A 12,564-nucleotide genomic window follows, 5' to 3' on the forward strand; every position below is an offset into this window, starting at 1 on the left:
CCTTATGAAGACATTCGATGCAAAGTCACCAGAGGAGAACATGTACTGGCGTGAACATCAAAGACTAAATCCTCCTCCTTACAAGTCTCGCTCTGAAAAAATACACTGAGTCATTTGTAATATATACTAAGTTAATAAATATATTTTTTGGCGGTTTAGGGTAAGAGCTTAGGTTAATGCTAAAACTGAAACCAGTCCAGTTTGCGTACACCGCTTCTCTGCCCAAAGTCAGCTGGGATAGTTTGCACTTACCCATGACCTTAATTAGCACAAGCAGTTTTGAAAATGAATGAATGGAACGTTACAATAGCACCTCATTCAAATATTATCATTGAAAATATATCTTTATATATAAACTATGCTGTGATTTGATATGACAACCAGGCTGTTTTTTGTTGATTTTTGCAATCCAAAATACATTGTCTGCTCAGTATTAAACATTCCATTTTTTTCATTAAAGTGAATGCAAGTTGATAGATTTGCAATTTATTCTAATCACACAAATATGGACAGTTACATTTTTTTAAAAGTAGCAAGAAATATGCATTGAGATTCAAGATGTATCAAGAGCCACAACAATGGTGCATTTGGACCCTGTAAAAAAAAAAAAATGAGACAAACAGACCAACTAGATTGTTTTAAGACATGAATACAATTAAGTTAATATAAAAACGTAGTATTACCAGTCTATTTTTCTAGAGCTGATGCCATCCCAGATGACTTCGGGTGAAAGGCTGACTACTGATAGACTGGTTGCTTCACAAGCTACATTGCGGAAAGTGGCCACTGGATTTGAAGTTTTTATGAAAGTGTATTGGTCCAGTCATGGTTTAAACATCTTTTGAGAAATTTTCCATTCAGCTCTTTGTTAGTAACAACAAGGAGGTAAAACGCTGACATTTTAAACAGTTGATGTGAATTCAGAAGTCTCTTAACTTTCCACTAAGCTCCCTTTCACACAGCATCCATTCCTGCCTCCATCACACGTCACACACGATACTCAAAGGGCAAACAAAGCAACAAGTCCTTGTTAATCAAGACTCCTCCTATAGGCGTCCACCCCGGACCAACTGAGTAATCGTGGGAGACCAGCTTGGGTGAGAGAAGTGACTTAAATAACTCGATGGTCAATTTTCCGAGATCCTATGTGGTGATGAAAGTACCATAAGATTACTAAGCATTGCAGCCCACAACATCAGAGGAAAGAAAAAAAAAGGTCTCTCAGACAGACAGAGCCAAAATTTTCTAGGCTGACGAAACGTTTAGGCAAATCCCTTGAAGATTCTCATTCATCCAGGTGATTTTACTTTCATTGCATTAAATCAATCTTGACTTGAAGACATCGAGGACACTCCACTTGCGATTGATTCAATGCCCTCGGTACCTTTATCTAATCCAAGGGTGTCAAACTCATTTCAATTTGTGGGCCGCAAGAAGGGAAATCTGTGCCCAAGTGGGCCGAACCAATAAAAATCATGGAATATATTTATATAACTTTAAAACAACAACTTCAAATCTATTATTATTTTTTAATACAGTACTGTACTTGCACAATCGTACAAGAGCAAAATCATTATTACTCACAGGCCGGATGAAACCTGTTTGCCGGCCAGAAATGGCCCGCGGACCATATGTTTGACACCCATGATCTTACCCATACCACAGACCTAGTAAAGGTAGTTCGCAGGCCAAAGTTTCTAGAGCACTTAGTCGGTAGATTCAATGCCTTGCTCAAGTGTTAGTGTTATACCCTGGTTTTATAACCAGCGCCTTACTGATGGCTGAGCGTGCGGACAATGTTTCTGCATCTACTATAGGCTTGTTCGAGCCCATTTTGCTTTGGGAGGTCAGCAAATGCAAACAACAGTCTCTGATGTATTCATTCTGACAAATTGCTTATCATTATGCTCTGTTTTATTTGGCTCAGTAAAGCAGCTGCCGCAGAAACTCTCATCAACTGTCGGTTAGCGTTCTAGCAGATGTTACATTCTGGTATGTGCGAATGTTACGTATTGTGCACTCGACTCATTACCACCTAATAAGTCAATGACAGTAGCCCTAAGTTTTACGCGAGGCAGTTTTTTTTCCCCCATACACAAACAGAAATGTGGAATGCATCACGATTTGGTCCCTATGCCAGCGTAAAGCATACGTTTCAAACTATGAGAGAGTTCATATGTGCACCTGTTAGTTGTTGGCTGACATTGGCAGTAGCCAATGGGAATTGCTGAATCCCTATTTTGCCCAATTGAGTTGAGGCAATGGAATTTTTCTTGTTGAAGACTTCTAAAGTTCTAAAATTGTAGGTGTTTATGCCTTTACTGGGTGTGTCCCCTGAAGGTGGTCATCACCCATCAGAGTGCTACTGTAAATATGGACGATCCACACCTACAAATTTATAACTGAAGAAGCATTTTGGATGAGTAGTTGTCTTCAATAAACAAGAAAATTCCATTTACCTTGATTCAACCTTTGCGGATTTACAATGAGTTGGATGACTGAGAATCTACAAACATACTGACTCCCTGTTTCATTTCAGCCACTTGTTCTTGATACTTTCATGCGTCCTTTTATAATCACCCAACTAAGCAATAATCAGTGAAACTGGAGAAATTGATGTATCATTTTTAACTATCTGTGCGCTTTCCATTTTCTTGCTAAACCCCTGAAATTGTCTACAATGTTTGCTGTCAGGCTCCACTTTCCACGGTGCAGTCTTAAAATCTTTGCAATTAAGCATTGCTCATATGCCGAGAAGACCTGCTTCCAAGTGGGACTCATTTTGGGGCTCAAATAAGGCTGGTATCGATGCTTGCCCGTCAAAAGCCGATGTGGAGCCGGAGGGGCTACTAAGTTTCTCGGGTTGTGTTCAGCACCCATGAAATTGAGACAAACATGACACTAAACAAATGTCGAGAGTGTTTGTTTCTGTTTACATGCCACGTTGCAGGTTTCTTTCCATGAACAGTAATCTCTCAGGGACAAGTCCAAAAGGAAGGCCCCGAACTATCGCAAACTATTTATCCAGCCCCGTTTCCTCCAATGGGATGAACTCTGTTTTCAACATCTGCTCAAACGCTCGCATTGCACTCTTCACATTTTGCATCTGCTTGTGTCTCCTAAAAGCTGAACTCAACTGACTTCATTTACAAGGTTTCACACTTTACCGGCTTGCCGCTCATCAAAAAGTTTAATCAGCAATTAAATGTTTTGAATGGCGTATTTTCTTGTTGGCGTATTCCCAATCAACAATTGGGACCACATTTTGGTCAAAGATGATGACTGCATAGCTTAAGTATAAGTCACCATAATCAGCTTTTCATACATTTTATGAGAAAAGCATTACAAACATTGTTGATGATTAAGAAAGAAAAATTATATTTAAAAACGGGGAAAAAAATCTTCAAGACCATCAGGGAAATGTGTTGCACATATGTGAGTGCAGCTGCATATCATCTTTAGAAATCACATGTCCTTTGATTTGCTTCACTCCCACATGATCTACACAAGTGGACAGCCACAGATTTTTCGGACATTTTGGTTTTCTGCTGCGTTGGTGAATTGGTGCTGGCACCGCTAAAAAATATTTTCATGTTACAGAGCTGGAAACCTCCCATCACATTGTCATAATCATCATTTCATTCACAACAGTTCATGATGTCATCACAGGGATGCAGAAAAGTCTGCTGAGTTTAGTGTTATAAAGTTTAAAAGAGTAACATTTTCTCCCATTTCATCTTGTGTTTCAAATTTGGTAACAATTGCATTCAATCCCTGGGAGCAGTTTGTTTTTTTTGAAGGACTACCAGAAATTGACAAAAATGACCCTGAATTGGTTCTTTCAAAATAAAATGGCTGATGGCTGGTGTGTTTTCGAAAGTAGCTTCTACTCATCAATGACCTGCCAATAAATTCTTGGATATCTTTGTAAAATTGGCTTTGAGGGCTGTATTGTAGTTACTTAGTATACTACTTCCATTCATGGAGAATGGTGAACAGATGGGTGGAACCATTAGGATTCTGGGATGGGTGAATGTTTCCGTCAGGCCCATAGTCTTTTAGTTCTCTCTAATTTTGGGTCTTTTTCATGTTAGGGGAGCCGTGACTTGCAGATATTTTTGACATTGGTCAGCACATTTCGCTCGAGAATCAAAGTGTCATTTCTATTGTATCCGGCACAGATTTAAAATCCTTCCAAAAATACTTTTTTTTTTCCCCCAGAAGCCTTGTGTGTTCCATGCGTTGCACAAGATGAACTTATTTTATTGCATCCACCTTTGAATGCTAGTTTTTTTTGGTCTTTTTTCTTTACAATAGTTTGAAGTACAGGCTTAAATTCATAACTTTTTCCAATGATTCACTTTCAGTACACTCAAAAAGAACCCTCTGTCTCCAGAGTCACGTTTCAGGAGGAAACCGTCTCTCGTACATGGGCCGTTGAGTGATGCACACATATTTCCACAGCCTATTTGGGGTTTGGAAAGTCATTCTGGAATATTCCTCTCCCGTTTCTTTCCCCTGCCTGTTATACATCTTAGTCTCATTCCCACAATGCCCATTTCATCACTGTTGGAGGTAAACGTTCAAGCAACATGCCCAAAACACAAGATTTTTGCAAGCGCATGCGTCTTGGTGAAAATGTGTTTTACATAACTCGCCTCAACAAAACGTAGACAGTAGCAATCAGACCAGGTTCAGTCATGAAACTTGGACGTCTATCATGGCATGATGCAGGAAAGAGTTTGAAGGGTCTGCGTGCAAAATTGGACCCTATTCAGATAGGTCACGAAATTAGCAAAGCTGACTTGCTGATCCAGTTTATGCATGTTTGTTTTTAAGAAAAAGGAGATCCTCGCATCAGTTTCATTGCTCAAAATAGGTAGACATGCACGTATAGCATGGAAACCTTAAGACTCACGCCTGAAATTGAACAGAGACTTCCTCAGCAGCCAACAGTAAATTCCTCATATTTTGAATAACTCTTATTTAGGAATTTACCCAAATAACACCGATCCAAAGCTGATTCTCCGAGAAAAGTTACCATAGGCAACTGTGGAATTTAACGTGGTCAAATTGTGGCATCCAAGCTGGGTGATTATTTCGAGAATCTGCCATGAAACAAGGCACAAAAGCCCAATCATCAACAAAAAACTGAACATCTCAAAAGTGGCTATAAGTCTCATCCCACATTAGGCATAAAAAAGACCGAATGGGAAGCGTAGCAATTCTTATTTATTTGCCCATTCACATCGACAGCTCTAGACATTTCACTCTTTGAACGTTAGCTCCCGGAAGACGAAACAAATATTTTGACTTTTCGATTAACTCTTTAGTCTAGCAGAAGTAAGTAATTCTCGCGTCCTCCTGTTTGTATCTTGAAGCTTCGATACGAGCTCGCACAAATAAAGTCAACTCCGCAAAAGAGTGAGCGCAGTTGGCTCCGGCTCGCTCCTCTGGTGGATCACGTCGAATTCTGCCAAGCAGCCTCCCGCCCATAAGTTCCCCCGACGCAACGATTCAACCAAACAATGGCCGCTATTGAACACTTACTGTGTGTGTTTAATTGACAGCTGGAGCCTATTAACGTTCAGGCCGGCGGCCATGACAACTACACATTGCAAACATACTGTGTATGCTAATGAATGCAGCCGTCTTCCCTCTTCCTTCCAGTGGTTTACTGTCCTTAAAAGGCCCCCTCTAGCTTTGCAGATGTGACTCAGTGCACACTCGTCTTTTCCACCACGCCGCTTTACCTTGAGATGTTAAAATTTCCACGACTTTCAACATCTGGAATTCATTTGGGCTCACCGGGCTTACAGTTGTATTCTTTCATTTCCCCAGAATATGCGATGCTGATTGAGTTTTCACAGTAATTAGAATAGTAAGCACGGCATAAAAATGTTTATCTTACTCTGGACCATGTCGTGTTGAAAAGCCGCCATGTTATGTGCCCGTACAGTTATATGCCCATAAGTATGTTTTTGATGTTCACCTGATTTTCACAGAGAAGTTGATACGTCGTAGCTGAAGCATGACGACCACGTTAACACGGGAGTTGAGTTCTGTGAAAGGATGAGTCGCTACATCTTGGCACAGCTGTTAACACAGAACAGCCACACTGTAGCTCAGCACTTCAGGTTTAAGGTGTTGCGTCAACCCATCAGTTTTTAGGTATTGGTCCGCTTCACAGTTGCTTGTTTTTCACCCGCTGACTCCTTTGGTGAAGTACCAGAAAAGTTGCATACAGTTTCTCTTGTCGCAAGGAAGTTTCGAACATGTTGAACAATTCACTACAAATCCGTTGTTTTGCTAATCGTAGCAAGACAGCCGTAACCCTTGTCTCCAATGCTAAAGACTGCGTGACCGCGGTTTCAACATCTGTAACATTTGTGTCTATTAATTCTGGCTGTCATTATTCCATTCATCCTTTTTCTAAACTGCTTATCTTTTTAAGAGTTGTGGCTAGCTGGGGCCTATTCCAACACAGGACACACGCTAAGATCCAGCCAGCCTCATATTCACACAAGTCACCGCGTGGGAACCGAACCCAAAAGGCCGACACCGTCAGGAGACTGGAAACAGTCACGGCTTTGTTGTGGACCTAGATGTAGTTCATACCTAGATGCAGTGAACGAGCATGTGTGAGATTGAGACATCCCAGTGTACAGATTGTATCTCCCACTGATTGACAAAGCGCATATGGCAGGCAGTGCAAAGTGTGTGAAAGCTTAAAGTGCGCTGTCCTTCTGTTTCATATCAACAGATGTGTGTACTGTAACTTACAATATGATTGTTTCTCATCTCCTCGTTCCCAGCGTGTCCATTATGACCATGGGAAAAAGGACGCTTCATTAGATTACTGCTCTCCTGCATGCATTTGATCTGTTACAGACTGGTTTAATTGCCCCCCCCAAACCTGGTTTGGTTTTTATTAGCACAACTAAAAAGGTCTTCAAAGAGATTGATTCATAAGAATTCACTTATTCATAATATACATTATGTGCAGGAGACTTTGTGTGATTTTCGTGAAAATCGACCTTGAAATTGCTTCTTAGCCACTTTTGTGGGCTTTTGCTTTTGTTCTTCATTGCTCTGAAATATACAGGATTTTCCACACAAACTAAGGCGGTTTACAGTGGGTTGCAGATTTTGCTACAAATTTCCTTGCATGTGTGTGTTGAGGAGGAATGTTTTATGAGCAACAATTGCACAAGCAGATATGTTACAGGGTGTGGAGGGAATGATGTTAATGAACATTTTTAGGTTGCGGGTGGCCAAAGAGGCAGAAAATACAGTTGTAAGTGCAAATGTGGTTGTTTTCTAAAATTGGCTCATTACCGTTGCAGTCTGGCCAAACCAAAGTTAATGTAAAAAAACAACAACTCCCCGTTGTTATTTATTACATTTTGCACTTTTGTGTCATAGTCATGAATTAAAAAAAAAATGATGGTTGTGTTTAAAAACCTCATAATCAGCTGGTGTGTGTTGGTTGTAATACAAGTTGAACCTCTTCTAGTGTGTGTCTGTAAGTACATGCGTGTGCGTGTGTCCGTGTGTGTGTGCCTGCCTGCGAGAGCTCACATAGTTTCATGCTGTTTGACTGGCTACTTCATTATTCTTTTTCCACTGGGGAGTGCTGCTTTCACAGCCATAGCTTCCAGACCTGCTGCATGCAAGTGCTACTGTCCGGCACTTCAGTTAGAGTGCATTTTGCAGTCTTTCGACACACCAAAATGGTGACAAAAATACATATTCACTCATTTCAGTATGAAAAACTCATTCAATCACAGCTCATGGTTGATGATGCCCGTAAAATTTGCACAACTGTTTCTGATTGGAGCTCATTTCGGCGAATTCCCTAGGATGAGTTTTCCCCAACACAAACTCCTTTTGAAGCAAATCATCAAAAAAGATCATCAAATTTTGATTCTACGCCCTGCCCACGTCATGTTGCAAAGTCAAAAAAGCAAGTCGACTTAGCATCACCCATTTGTCAAGGACACCAATCTCCAGTTGAGGCTCATTTGGGCAATTTACCTCAAAAAATTTTGCCAAAAAGTAAAAGCCTGAGAAGTAGTTCCAAATTTCCTCTTCAAACCAAAACGGCAAAGTTCCTGTCCCATTTCATGCATGCTTTCTCGACCTTTTCACGCATTCATTTGTGATGGACAAGTCTCCCAAATTTGGTAGGAGGCAAATGAGTCGCTGTGGCAACCCCTGAAATAAAAAAGACTATATTTCATGTAGGGATGTTAGATTTATGTCACGATATGTTACAGTCATATTACAACATCTCAAAGCCAACATAGATTGGAAGGTTTTATTTTTTATGTTTGCTTTTGATGGGCCGGGGTCCATGAAAAGTATGTCCACCTTTTAAATGAGACTTAGGGTTTTTCTGCAGACCCCCAAGCTCCAGTTCACAGATCTCCATTCGAGAACCACCAAACAAGAAAACCACAAGAGACCGCGTGATCTGGTATGTCCTGCAAACCAAAAGCTTCAGATTGGTCATGTTGTCTTGATCCAAACATTGTCCATATGTAAGTAAATCCTCCACTCTCAACTATTCTTCCTTGGATGTGTGGAGGGAAAATTCTAAAGCATCCAAAAGCTATAAAATGGAGAGTTTCTCATAAAACCATTGGATATCATCCACGTTGCATAACGCACAAAGATCCTTTGAATACGATGCCGAAACATCTCCGTTCCCATCCAAAGGCTTACTTCATGAAATGTTTCATATACTGTATGGAATTTTGGAAGCGGACTCACTCTGGCTTACCTTTTTGCAAGCAATAGTCAACTGCTATTGCTATCACCATGTGTATATACCTACCAAGTGCATGTTTGGGTTCCCGTGCTGCCTTTTTGTAAACATACACAAAAGACAGGAGGGTGCAGAAGTGGGACTCCATGGTGCACAGTTGCGTGTATACAAGCCTGTGGAGCAGGGGAGGAATGCGAGCATTTCCTGCAATTATGGCTTCATCACAACACTTTCTATCTCCTTGACTCTTGATAATTTAGCGGCAACTCCCTGGGGAACTCGAAAAAGAGAAACAATCCGAGAGTCCGTATCGCTGCCAGTGCTTACACTTGAGGGTCCTAATCTGACGGTGCAGGAAAACGGTCAAGCGAAATAAGGAAACGCCCAAACATCATTATGTTAATTGTTCATGAGAAGACATGCTGGAAAGCTTGACAATTTGAACAAAGTAGCAAACAGTTTCACAGATTGAACACGTATAATAACAGGTCGCACACAAAAAAAAGTCTTTGGTAGACATTCACAAAATTAAACAGGAAAACAGCCATTTTAGGAAATTACAGGTGATTTGTAACTAAATTTAAAAAAAAAATCCCAATAGGCTCCAGACAAAAGTTTTGAAAATAAACATGAAATTGGATTTATGAAAACAGACCCCCATTTCAAGAACACATGCAATAAATTTAGCAGGATAGGACTGGCCAAGTCCGGTCCTCCAAAGCCATAGTCCAGCCTGTTTTGGATGTTTCCCTTCAACCAACACTCCTGTTTCAAATGATCTGCGAATCATTTGAATCAGAGGTGTTGGTCAAAGGGAAACATTGAAAACGGGTTGGCTTGTGGCTCTCACGGACCGGACTTTGCCATGTCTGAAATAGGAAGCCAACTTTTTCTATTCAAAACAGGCTTTGCTACAAAGTAAAAAGTGATGACCCTGGGACATAAATTGTATAAAATACCAAATTTGGTATCTTGATCTTCTAAATTTGATCTACAAAACTGTGACTTAAGACCAAACATTCACATCACAGCAAAGTCTGCTTGAAGTTGGTCGTCGCACCACAGTCATCCTGTAGGAGGAGCTAATGCACAACCCAGCCATGTTGACAACGACCAAAAAACTAAATAATACTCACAAACATGAATAACATTGCCTTTCGCTATTTAACTCACATTTGCGGATAATCAACATGTGGTGATTGCCAATAAACCACGTACGGTGTTAAAGACGGGTTATTAAAAGCTCTGTGGGGTTTTTTCTATGCAATTAAATAAGAAGAAGAAAACTTTGTGCCATGGGGCCCCCCCATCAACCCTACCAGTGGCCACATATCCTGCTTTGAAGTCTGGCAAGCGGATGGTTAAAGGGCAGTCTGTTACATGTTGACAACAACCAGGTGGGGTAATAAAAACGTACAGGTGTTCTGGACAGACAGCAGGCAGGGGTAAATGCATGAACAAACACACACACACGCACACACAAGGGGGTACATTGAAGCAGGGACATCTCATTGACATTATGTCTTAGCCCCAAACCCAACATTTAACCATCACAACTTCAACCAACATCCAGTTCAAGTTTTTACTCTAAAAGTAAGTCTCGACTGTTAAAATGAGGTCTGAACTTACCTGAACCTACAAGTTCAAGATGTCCCAACACAAACAGGAAAACCCGGAATTTGGTCCCCACCATGTAGCAAAAACCAAGGGCGCACACACACACATATATATACAAACAACAACCACATTTGGAGGAGACATTGGCGGGGTATCAGGGGGTTAAAACAGAATTACACAGCCCTGTATTATCGTAGAACCAAAATGTGTAGACACTTTGATTGCACCTTTGATTACATAATAAGAACCAAATAAACAAAAGTGGTTACAAATATATTACAATGTAGTGTAATCAAAATTAAATGACAACTGCTAGTGTTTCCTCATGCAGCCAATCAGATTCATCTCTCAAAACCTACAAAGGTATTTGAGCACACAGAAGTATCTCGGACAAGCCAAGGACTAAATATGTTTGGAAGGGGGGAAAAAAAACTACAAATTGCATTACAAAAGAGTCCCACAGACCACTTTGGTGCGTGGACGTAGTCGGCAGGAAGACGTACGACTGAACAAATGAGAAAACCGGATTTCTGGCCAGGGATCTCGTGGCTCAAATTAGCCACTTTGAAAACATCAAGCAGTGAGCGAGGTAGAGGAAATTGGACTAAGTACTTACAAAACTGCCAGTACCCTTTTAACACTTTGCTGTCTTTTTCGTCTTCTTGATTGCGCTTTTTGCCGCTGCGTGGATTCAGAGGGATTGAGAAAATCCAACGTTTTCTCATCCACGATAAAGGAAAACAGAAACTGGTTTTCCAACTGATGGGTGAGTCTCACCGGTTTGGATAAAAGCTCATACCTCTCAGCCGCATCATACATGACGTGCCTGACATGTGACCGGAGATTTCATTTCTACTTAAGATGGCCCACGCTTGACCCCGCCGTGACCTCCACCTGATGCACTGCCTTCAAATACTCCGTCAAATCAAGGCAGCTTGTTTGCCCCCCCCCCACCCCCTCCCTTTCTTCTTCTTCATACCCCCTTGTTAACTGGACATGTGATTCGAATTGCTGTAGGCCACTGCTCATGTTTGCCCTGCAGTCAGCTCGGTGTGTCTTCAGAGGAAAAAACCCTTTGAGGCTCCTTCATCCACAAGGTAAGGCAAGATGTCCAAATGTCATCTTCACATGCAAACATGTTGATTTTTGCTGTGCTTTTTACATACTACATGACATCTAAGTTAGTCAAAATGACGTGAAATGTATTTAACCACATTTTTTTTTTCTTACGGACCTAAAATCAGTAATCATGCAGCAGGTCATATTTTAATGTTCATGGAATTGTACATAATGGGTCTATAATTACATATCACTGTCTGTACTGTAATGTTAGACTATATAGCTGTATAGCTAATGCTTTGTACTTTTGTCTTTTCTTGCGAATTTATAGCATTTTGAACTTTTAACTTATAAAACATTTACCCTGCATGCTAAATTTATTTTTCCATTATTGAAATATTTTACCTTAAACCCCTAGTTCTCAATATTTAAATTACGTAGCCTCTATGAAAAATGTCTTTCAGTCAAGTACTCCTTAACCAGGGGGAAAATAAATAAAAAAATATAGTGCCATGCTGTTCCTGTCCTTTTTATTAAAGTTCTGAACTTCATTTTTAGCAGCATCTCCTGCCGTTGTTTACTCAGCAACTTGCTCCAGAAGATGGCTAGTGTAATTTTATCTGTTTTAATTTTGGCTCAGTCGAAGAATTGTGTGACAAACAACAACATGGACTTGTATAAAACTGAAATAAAGGACCACAACGTTTTGCAGTGTCATTATAACACAATTAAGCAATAGGTTGCTTCATGTTCCAACTATTTTGCTCTTAATTTGAAAAGAAAAGGGTATTAACTATTCCTGTCATGGTATTAAAAAGCATTCAGTTACATTTGCAGATACCTAACAAAATCCTGTTAAAACCTCACCTCCTAAATGCACCCACAGGAGTATTCGTATCCTCATTTGAAAATCATTGTTTTAAACAATGAACATTTTTACATATACTTCGTTATCTTAGCATTATAGCTTTTTTAACAAAAGTTTAAAACTTTGTCAAATACATCTTTAAAAAAATGTTTTTTTTTCTCAGACTTGCTTAAACAATATTGGCATGAATTAAAAAATAAATAACACTTTCATCACTTGAATGCGCTAGGGGGAAAAAATAAATCATTTT

The 12,564-nt window shown here is 40.2% G+C and overlaps 1 protein-coding gene across 4 annotated transcripts in view; it reads left to right on the top strand.

Moving 5' to 3' along the window:
* The window catches only part of mlphb (melanophilin b), an 82,699-nt gene that overhangs the window by 54,702 nt on the left and 15,433 nt on the right, over positions 1–12,564 (top strand). For 3 of the 4 annotated variants that reach the window (XM_088415971.1, XM_088415969.1, XM_088415972.1), the window contains one exon: positions 11,405–11,484. The exons of the other annotated variant lie outside the window; for it this stretch is intronic. The gene's annotated coding sequence lies outside the window, so the exon portion shown is untranslated. The remainder of the gene's footprint in view (positions 1–11,404; positions 11,485–12,564) is intronic. 4 annotated transcript variants of the gene reach the window in all.

Source organism: Hippichthys cyanospilos, chromosome 5 (genome assembly GCF_059441005.1).
Source record: "Hippichthys cyanospilos isolate Australia breed blue-spotted pipefish chromosome 5, RoL_Hcya_1.0, whole genome shotgun sequence".
Taxonomy (NCBI): domain Eukaryota; kingdom Metazoa; phylum Chordata; class Actinopteri; order Syngnathiformes; family Syngnathidae; genus Hippichthys; species Hippichthys cyanospilos.